Source organism: Orycteropus afer, unplaced genomic scaffold, assembly GCF_000298275.1.
Source record: "Orycteropus afer afer isolate SDZICR_OR568_19922 unplaced genomic scaffold, OryAfe1.0 scaffold00255, whole genome shotgun sequence".
NCBI lineage: Eukaryota > Metazoa > Chordata > Mammalia > Tubulidentata > Orycteropodidae > Orycteropus > Orycteropus afer.
In genome coordinates this window covers 4590699-4600711 of record NW_006921842.1, presented here as the reverse complement: position 1 = coordinate 4600711, position 10013 = coordinate 4590699, and the positions used below count along the sequence as shown (strand labels likewise).

Sequence of the window (10013 nt, the reverse complement as noted above, 5' to 3'; positions counted from 1 at the left end):
CCTTCCGAGGAGTGGCTGGTGGGTTTGAACCACCAGCCCTCTGGTTAGCAGTCAAGTGCCTCAGCCACTATGCTACCAGAGCTCCCGGTAGGAACCGTAGGGAGCAGTGAATTTATGTTAATGGGGGAAGAACAACTCAGCAAAGAAGGGTGAGAATGGTTGTACAACTCACAGAATGTAATCAACGTCACTGAGCTGTACATCTAGAAACTGTTGAATTGGTGTATGTTTTATTGTGTATATTCTCAACAAAAGTAACAAAATAAATTTAAAATTTTAAAAAGCAAGTTGCAGAGGAGTATATATAGATCCATTCATATGACGTGCAAAACCAAATGACATGTTATTTTAGATACGAGCAAGTAGTAAAACTAAAGAAAAGCAAGGGATAAACATAAAAACCAGGACAATGGTCATCTCTGAGGTTGGGAAAGGGACATGACTGGGGAAGGCATGGAGGCTAGTCCCCAGGGAAGGGGAGGTAATGTTCTCCTCCTTGAACTGTGTGTGAGGGGGTGACTGTTGCATCATTATTCTCTATAGCTTAAGTGGAAAAACTTTGTGTGTCTGTTCAAAAAACTACTAAAAAAGGTGAGGTAGCAAAAAGAACACAGGGTGACCAAGAGCACAGATTCAGGCCACACAGGCAGGAATAGAAAGTGATTTATTTTTAGTTTGGGTAATTAGGACCTATACATATCAAAGCTGCACTGAAGGAATTGGCAAAGAACAAGGCTCCAGGAATTGACAGACTATCCATTGAGATGTTTTAACAAACTTATGCTGCTCTGGAGGCACTCACTCGTCTATGTCGAGAAATTTGAAGACAGCTGCCTGATGACCTGACTGGAAGAGATCCATATTTGTACCCATTCCAAAGAAAGGTGATCCCCCAGAATGTGGAAATTATCAAACAATATCAGTAATACCACACGCAAGTAAAACCTTCCTGAAGGTAATTCAAAAATGATTGCAGCAGTACATTGAGAAAGAACTTCCAGAAATGCAAGCTGGATTCAGAAGAGAATGTGGAATGAGGGATATCATTGTTGATGTTAGATGGATTTTGGCTGAAAGCAAATACCAGAAAGATGTTTACTTGTGTTTCACTGACTGTGCAAAAGCATTCAATTGTGTGGATCATAACAAACTATGGATAACACTGAGAAGAATGGGAATTCCAGAACACTTGATTATACTCATCAGGAACCTCTATATAGACCAAGAGGCTGTCATTTGAACAGGACAAGGGGATACTGCATGGTTTAAAATCGGGAAGGGAGTGCATCAGGGTTGTATTCTTTCCCCATACTTATTCAATCTGTATGCTGAACAAATAATCTAAGAAGCTGGACTATATGAAGAAGAATGTAGCATCAGGACTGGAGGAAGCCTCATTAACAACCTATGATATGCAGACGACACAACTTTGCTTGCTGTTGCTGAAAGTGAGGATGACTTGAAGCACTTACTGATGAAGACAAAGACTTCAATCTACAGTATGGATTACATCTCAACATAAAGAAAATGAGCCTCACAACTGGACCAATAAGCAGCATCACAATAAATGGAGAAAAGATAAGTTATTAAAGACTTCATATTACTCGGTTCCATAATGAACATCCATGGAAGCAGCAGTCAAGACATCAACCGACGTATTGCACTGGGGAAATCTTCTGCAAAAGACCTCTTTAAAGTGCTGAAGAGTAAAGATAGCTCTTTGAAGACTAAGATATGCCTAACCCAAGCCATGGTATTTTCAACTGCCTCATATGCATGTGAGAGCTGGATAATGAACAAGGAAGACCGAAGAAGAGTTGATGCTTTTGAGTTGTGGTGTTGGCGAAGAATACCTAAAGTACCATGGACTGCCCAAAGAACAAACAAATCTGTCCTGGAAGAAGTGCAGCTGGAATGCTCCTTAGGCACAAGAATGGCCAGATTTCATCTCACCTACTTTGGTCATGTGATCAGAAGAAATCTTTTCCTGGAGAAAGATAACATGCTTGGTAAAGTGGAGGGTCAGAGAAAAAGGGGAAGGCCCTCAAGAAGCTGCATTGACACAGTGGCTGTAATGATGGGCTCACATATAGCAAGGATTGTGAGGCTGGCACAGGACCGGGCAGTATTTTGTTCTGTTGTACATAGGGTTGCTTTGAGTCAGAGCCGACTTGACAGTACTTAACAACAACAACAACATACATACATATGGCTAGAATCCCTGTGCAGCTTCTTTCAAACTTTCAGCCAAAACTAGCTAATGCTTATTCCTTCTGCCCTACCTCTGACAATGTTTCATAGTAAATTTTGTGACCTCATATACTGCCCCTACTACCCTATTTATTTATTTATGCGGGTCTGTCTGGTGTAGTAGTTAAGGCATTTGGCTGCTAACTAAAAGGTTGGTGGTTCAAACCCACCAGATGCTCCGTGGAAGAAAAATGGGGCAATCGCTTAAGTAGAGATTTACAGCCTTGGAAACCCAATGGGGGTCACTATGAAGTGGAATCCATTCAATGGCAGTGAGTTTTAGTTTTTTTTTTTTATTATTATTTAATCCTCTCTATTTAGATAAACTGGGAAACAATCATACTTGAGCTTACTTGAGATTTCATTCATTTGTATGTTGCTAGGCTAACAAAACGCCCATTTGGTAAACGGTGCTAAAGCATTATAATACCTATTCTCATTTTTGTCCTCATGACTAGAATTTCTAGAAACTTTGCATTTTTCCTTCTTTGTTACGGAATATAAATAGACGTGAAATTCAGTATAAAGAAGGAAGAAGAACTAAAGTTCTTGTGTATGCTTTGAATCCGTCATTATTGCCCTTGGTATCTTCTTGTAAGGTACTCTGGGAACAGTGATTAAAACTGACAAGACAGTTGTGTTCTTACATTAACAGCTCTTTACTGGAAAGCGAATGTAAATTACACTAGACTCATCTCTTCTCTCACTGTGCTCTCCCCTTGCCCATTTTTCAGGGAGACTGAATTACTGAGGGGCCAGAAAGTAATGGTGCCATTGATCTCCTTACTGCCACTGAGGCACACTACAGTTCTGATTCAGCTAGACCTGACTTACTCTATCTTGAAGACATCTTCCCCTAGATATTACAGAAATTTACACCTAATTTCTGACCCACCTTTTTTTTTCTCTCAAATACACCACTAAAGAAGTGTTTCAATAATTCTTAAGGTAACAAGAGATTTTAAAATAAAATACAAATTCAGGCACAATAAGAGAAAAGAAATTTTAAAGAAAATATTTGAGAAGGATGCCAGAAATCATGTAAATCAACTTTGAATGGAGCGATAGTGGGCCCAGAAAAGAAGGGGTGAGTGAGAAAGAATTGTTCTTAAAATGAAAGAATCAATGTTGAGAGACATTATATGGCATGGGAATCACTTGTTCTAACATAAAGGTGACTTTGTTTATACCTGTTGTCCTAGCATTATATTAACAATGCCTCCTTTCACCCTCTAAAGTGTCCTAGTTTAGTTTAGACAGTAAATGATAAGGTCATCCTAAATATTCTGCATAAATTCATAGAGGCCTTCTTATTGCCAGAGAAGGAAAGGAAATTGAAGGGTGAGTTTTTGTCCTAAGACATACTTCCCTAAAGAATGGACACTCCATACCATACCATTCTCTTTCCATCTTACTTCAAAACTGTGTTTCTCAGCCCATCTCCTGGTGTGGGAATGCTCACAAAGTCTGTTTCCTGGGCTCAGTCTTCTTCAAGATAGATCCCTTGCAGTCCATCCCAAGTTGAGGGGCCATGATCGCCACATGTCAAAGGCCGAAACACAGCAAGTGACAATAAAGATAAATTTACGGAAAACAGGCCACTAGCTGGAGGCTATACCTAAGTACACAAATTTGAATTAGTTCCTTGAAACTTACCTTTTGGAAGCTGATCAGGAGCCCCGATGACTGATTCTCCAGGGACCTTACAAATATAAGAGACAGGTAACACAGATAATGAAAAAAGGCCAGAGGGATGAAAGGTCATGTCCATGCTGAGGAGGGTTGGGGAAAGTTAGCATCACTGTTAACAACACAGTGATAGTCACTTAAATTATTTGTTAAATAATAAAATAGAGAAGTATCATACAATTAAGAATATTCCATGATGCATGTGAAAGAAATCCTACAACTAATATTATAACTGTTGGTGCTACAAAGATAAGAGTTTCAGTGGTATCAGCAGGGCAAGAAATTATCAAGACAGATGCTAAGGTTATTTCCCAAGACATGGGAATAATTTTTCAAGTTTCAGGAATCTAATAATTCCCCTTTGTTAATGTAACACTTTCAAGGACAAGATTATACTAACAGAGAACAGAACAAGTTAAAGTTTTAATCACACACCTTCACACTGCACAGAACTGGACTGAAATTTTTGTCAAAGCCTACGATTTAACTCGTCATTTAACCAGATTATTTCATAAGCAGAAGGGTATCTCTCTTTTAGCAGCTGCAAGGAAGTGGTAATATACTCATCAGGCCCGGAAATGAACTCACTCCCATGGCTTAACTCCCAGCTAAACAAAAGATAGGCCTACTAGGTGAACAATTACACCAGGGAGGTGCACTCCTTAGAACAATCAACCATGGGCATCAGAGGGACAGCATTTGCAAAGGGAGAAAGCTCAGAGGGCAGGAATACATAAGAAAGAAGGACACAGGAAAAAGATAACCAAAGAGAGGAAGTAGGAAGAAAGCTGTTACACTGTAGGGATTGCAACCAATGTTACTAAACAAAATGTGTATGAACTGTTGAATGGAAAACGAATTTGCTCTGTAAATTTTCAGTCAAATCACAATTGAAAAAAAAAGGGGGGGATTTCTTGGTGGGGAGAAGGGCTGTATGGGAACTCTACACCTTTTACGTAATTTTTCTGTAAACCTAAAACTACTCTAAAAATAAAGTGTTCTTTTTTTTTTTTTTTAAAGAAGAGAAAATATCTGCTCTATCCCTTTCTTAGAATCCTTTGGTTAACTATGAAAACTTGTAATTTTTCATTAGAAAAAGACCCATGAAGAGAATAGAAGAGCTGTGTATGCACAGGGAGATAGCTGGGGGCTGGGGGGCAGGAGTGCAGGGGAGGGAAGGACACAGGGAAGAGGTGGCTATGGGGAGGAAGCGGGAGATTACAGTCAATGTCATAAGACAAACTGTATGTGAACTGCTGTATGGAAGATGAATTTGCCCTGTAAACTTTCACCCAAATCACAATAAAATTTTAAAAAAAGAAAGAAAGGAAAAAAGACCCATGAAGCTTAAATTAACCAGGAATTCATCTCACAGACCAACCCGCCCGCTATGACGTCTTCCAGGCCACAGCCCTGCCGACCCAATTCCTTCAAATCCTCTCCTCGCCTCTTTTTATGCCCCCCACCTTAGTGCCTCGCTGACTACATACTGGTGGGGGCCTGCAACCTTTGCGACCCGACCTCCTGAATTCTGCCTTTCTTAGGGATTCACACTCGGAGCCCAAGACAGACACTGCAGTTACTTTGGAGACAGGAAGGCAAAGCGGGGTTGTCGAAGACCAAGGTCCCTAATGATAACTAGAGCCATATTGCAGTGCAGGGGGACACCCTCTCTTTTTTCTGAAGGAGCACATTAAGTACCCCGAACCGTGAGGCGCTTACCAGAGTCTCTGGGCCTCGAGGCCTCCAAAGGGCGCGGTGTTTCCAAGCAGCTGCGCTGACCGCGCGGGAGTACTCTGTTCCCGCAGGGCGGGCGCAGACTGTGAGACGCTAGAGACGCGCGGAGCCCCGCACCACGGCGTACAGGAAGGCGAGGGAAGGCGAGGATGCGCTTCCGGGGCTGCGGTGGCCAACTGTGCGTCCTAGGCCAAGAGAGGCCGCTTTTTCCCTCCTGATACATATGTGTGCCTTTGGGCCCAGGGACTTCTGACCCACCTATGGCAGTTTCGCCCTTGCACCTCAGCCTGAGCGAGCAAGACAGAAAGAGGAAGGGGATGTATTTATGAAGGTGTAAATTTTATAATAAAGAAATAAACTTTTTTAAAAAGAGAACTTCTTAAAAGAATCAGCTATGTAAAAGAATCGGGGGCGAAAAGGAAAAAAAGAATTACTTGTGTTTCCGCCCGGTTTCGAACCGGGGACCTTTCGCGTGTGAGGCGAACGTGATAACCACTACACTACGGAAACTCGCTGGGAGGCAGCTTTCCACGCCTGGTGTTCTTCCTTTGACTCTCGACCTCTCATGGTTGTCCCTATGAATATGCGTCATAATGGTGTATGTATGCGTCTCTTTGCTGCCCTCTCAAACCAGAGAAATCAGTGAAGCGCACAGACCAAGCCCTCTCGATCCAAGTTTTAATTTCTGTCCTTTTGCATTAAAATTACTTTAAACTACTGCCAGAATGGACAGGCGAGGCCGAGGGAGATGGGTACAGTGAGCTTTGGGCGGTGCCATCGTGTGGTCGGATGCAGAATTTGTCCGGCAAAAGAGTGATAGATCCAGTTGTGGTCAAAAGCCGCACCTTCGGCGCTCCGGAAACTTCCAGGCAAACTTTATGTTTGCAGGCAGTTTTTTACTCTTTTGAACTCCGGTGGACTCAGAAATGGGAAGGAAAAAAGAGAAAATGAAAAGTGAGCGTGCACAAGCCGAGCCAGCCAGGAGTCGAACCTGGAATCTTCTGATCCGTAGTCAGACGCGTTATCCATTGCGCCACTGGCCCTGCGCGTGAATACTAAGGTGGCGGGCATCTCTTGATCAGAAACCAGGCGGCGGCACCAATTTTCCCTGCAATGTTTGTGCTTGGGGTTGAAAGCTGCTGTTTTCCGTCTGGCTTAGACTCACGGTTCATGGGTACCCGAATGAGCATTTCTGCAGGCTCCTTAGTGTCTCCACTCTCCTTCCCGGGTCTGTCTCTGCCGGCCGAAAAATGGCGGTGGGAGGCAAGTCTGTCATCCTCTGCCCAAATATCACCTCTTCACTCTTGAATATACACACGTTTTCATTAATTGATTTCATTGATTCAAGATGCTGGGGTACAACAGAAAAAAATAAAAATAAAACTAACATGACCTCTACCCTCAAGATTATCTAGCTATGGTGGAGATAGATAACAAAGAACTAAATAAGTAAAATAATGGTGATAAGCGCTTGGAGGAAAAATGAAACGGGGAAAAGGAAGAGGAAAGCCCAGCAGTGAAGGTGGTGAACGAGAGAGAAATTCAGGTATCAGGGGAAAGAGCACTCGAGACAGAGAAAATCTCCAGCACAAAGACCAGAAGGTGGAAGTGCGTTTAGGCTGTTAGAAAAGTAAGCAGGCCAGTGCGGAGTGGAGAAGATCAGGAGACCAGTGAGGAAGGGCAGACCGAGAGATAATGGCCTCCTGCCTTGTAGGCCAGTGCAAAAGCATGGCTGTTAGTTTGTGGGAAATTGGAAGCCATTGGAGGGTGCCATGATCTGACTTTTTTCTCTCCTACCTATGTCGTTTAAAAAAAAAAAAAAGTCAAATATTTACTAAGCAAGACGCTGTGCTAGGCATCCTCACTGCATGCTGCACCTACTGCAGGATTTACATCTCAGAATTTGACCCCTTTAAAAGAAGCATTGCCAACTAGCATACACATAAATACTCATTTGTTTGCTTTTTCTGAACATGTTTCAAGTGTATGTGTGTGTTTAAGTTTCTATATTCTGAGGAGTCATTATCCTCACACCTGTTAAGCACTGTAAAGAAGTTGATGGCTGATAAACAGGGGTAAAACTAGCTGATATGGAGAATATACATATTCAGACTAGAAAATACTTGTTCTCAGTTCACAAGGTTGCAATGGTCCTACAGAAAACGATATATGTTTCTGCTATTTCTGCATATAAATTAAGGTATATTAGACCCAAAAAGGGATCTAATAAATACTGCAATTTCAAAACAATAATGAGCATAAATATTTTACAAAATCAGCAAGAACTACAATTTGATGAGAAAATATGTGTGGTATCCAATAGTAATAAAGTCACAGGAGCTAAAATACCACTGTGGTTTGTTGTCCACATTTATAATGAAAGGAAATGCAAAATTTCAGTAACAGGTTAATCAAAATAAAAATTTATTTTCTCATCCAAGTTCATGGACCACTTCCTCCCCATTAGAAGCAAGAGGAGATTTCTATTTTGAAAAGGCGTTTGGAAATAAAAATAACTATAATAACTATACCCAAATTTTCAGAAATAAAGCAAATGAGGGTACCCCTCCTGTTTTATCCCTGCCACAGAGGAAATGACCAGGAGGGAGAGGCCAGATTCCAGGTCCTCCTGGAGGTCACAGGTCCCATCTTGTTGTTGTTAAGTGCCGTCGAGTCGTTTCCGACTCATAGCGACCCCATGCACAGCAGAACGAAACACTGCCCGATCCCGCGCCAGCCCCACAATCCCTGCTATACTTGAGCCCATCATCGCAGCCACCGTATCAATCCATCTCGTTGAAGGCCTCCCCCTCTTTCGTCGACCCTCCACCCTACCAAGCATGACATCCTTCTCCAGGGAATGGTCCCTTCTGACAACATGACCAAAATAGGTGAGACGAAGTCTGGCCATTCTTGCTTCCAAGGAGCATTCTGGCTGCACTTCCTCCAGGACAGATCTGTTAGTTCTTTTAGCAGTCCATGGTACTTTCAGCATTCTTCGCCAGCACCACAACTCAAAAGCATCAACTCTTCTTCAGTCTTCCTTATTTATCCCATCTATACCCTCAAAATAGGTTTCAGTGAATAGGCTTATGTGATTGCGAAGGCCAGAAAATCTGAAATCTGTAGGACAAGCCCGAAGGCTGGAAACTTTGGGGCAGGAACTGATGCTGTAGTCTTGAAGCAGAGTTCTTCCTCATGGAAACCTTGGTTTTTCTCTTCAGGTCTTTCAATTCATTGCGTAAGGCCCACCCACATTATTGAGGATAATCTTTACTTACAGACAAGGAACTGAAGATTTATAAAATACCTTCATAGCAACATCTCAATGTTTTTGACGGAATAACTGGTGAAGGAGAAACAGGCTTTGTGATGCCAAATATGCTCATCCTTGCTTTCTGATAGTCCCTTCCTCTTGCTTTTTTCCCATCATGTATGTGGACATGTTTAAGTGCCAATGGCTGGCTGCCTTATGGTATGACAGGGAAATCCTTTAAATATTGATACAGCTTAGAAATACTGAAATGTTATTTCAACATTAGCACCAGGACAACAGATTTCAAGATAGCCAATCATCATTACAGGGTTCTTCTTGAAAGTTACTTTCACAACCATCACAACTTGTAAACAGATTTATTTTAACCTGGGAACTGTTAGGAATACACAAGGCCCCATGACAAGATACAAATTCTTGTGAATACTCTCAATTTGACACCTTATCACTTCAGATCCTTTGGACAAATTTTATAATAAGAGAGCTTCTCTCCCTCTCTAGCTGCAGAAGAAAGGGGACCTCTCCTTTATTCCTTTCCAAGACGACGTTTTCAATGATGAAATCGTGTATTTTAAAGGCCCACTGAGGAATTTCCATTAGTTACATAAGCAAGAAGCAAGCCAGTGGAACTCAACTTTACTGAAAGAAATGAGATAAGGAACCACTGGAACTTTAATTAAAAACCGTGAAATAAAGAACACATCGCTTACTTCCTGTAAGAATCAGTTCTTGGTCTTGGGGTCACCGGGAGAGGTGTTGTGGTGTAAATATGCTCTTCTTCCTTTTCCCCAGCTTCCTTGCCCGGCGCCCCAGCTTAAATTTGACCAACTTAAGGATGACAGTGATTCTTGCTGAACTCTTGCCCTTTCAGGAAGTTCTCAGAGAAGACTCTCCAGGGGTGCAGTCTCGCGCCTGCGTTCCCCTCCTGCGCAAGGGGGGGCTCAGTTTTCCTGCAGCTTCGCTGTTCCTCCAGTCTTTGGGGGTGGGGCGAAGCAAGGGTTCATTTTGAGATTCTGGGGATGAGTCAGAGCTGCTGTCAATGTTCAGTTAAAAAAAAAAAAAA

General features: G+C 42.2%; 2 non-coding genes across 2 annotated transcripts; both read right to left on the bottom strand.

Moving 5' to 3' along the window:
* Positions 1 to 6113: 6113 nt before the first annotated feature.
* Positions 6114 to 6186, bottom strand: TRNAV-CAC. Its single transcript has one exon. It is a non-coding gene; the product is annotated as a tRNA-Val (tRNA).
* Positions 6187 to 6646: 460 nt separating this feature from the next.
* TRNAR-ACG lies at positions 6647 to 6719 on the bottom strand. The gene has a single exon. It is a non-coding gene; the product is annotated as a tRNA-Arg (tRNA).
* Positions 6720 to 10013: the final 3294 nt, after the last annotated feature.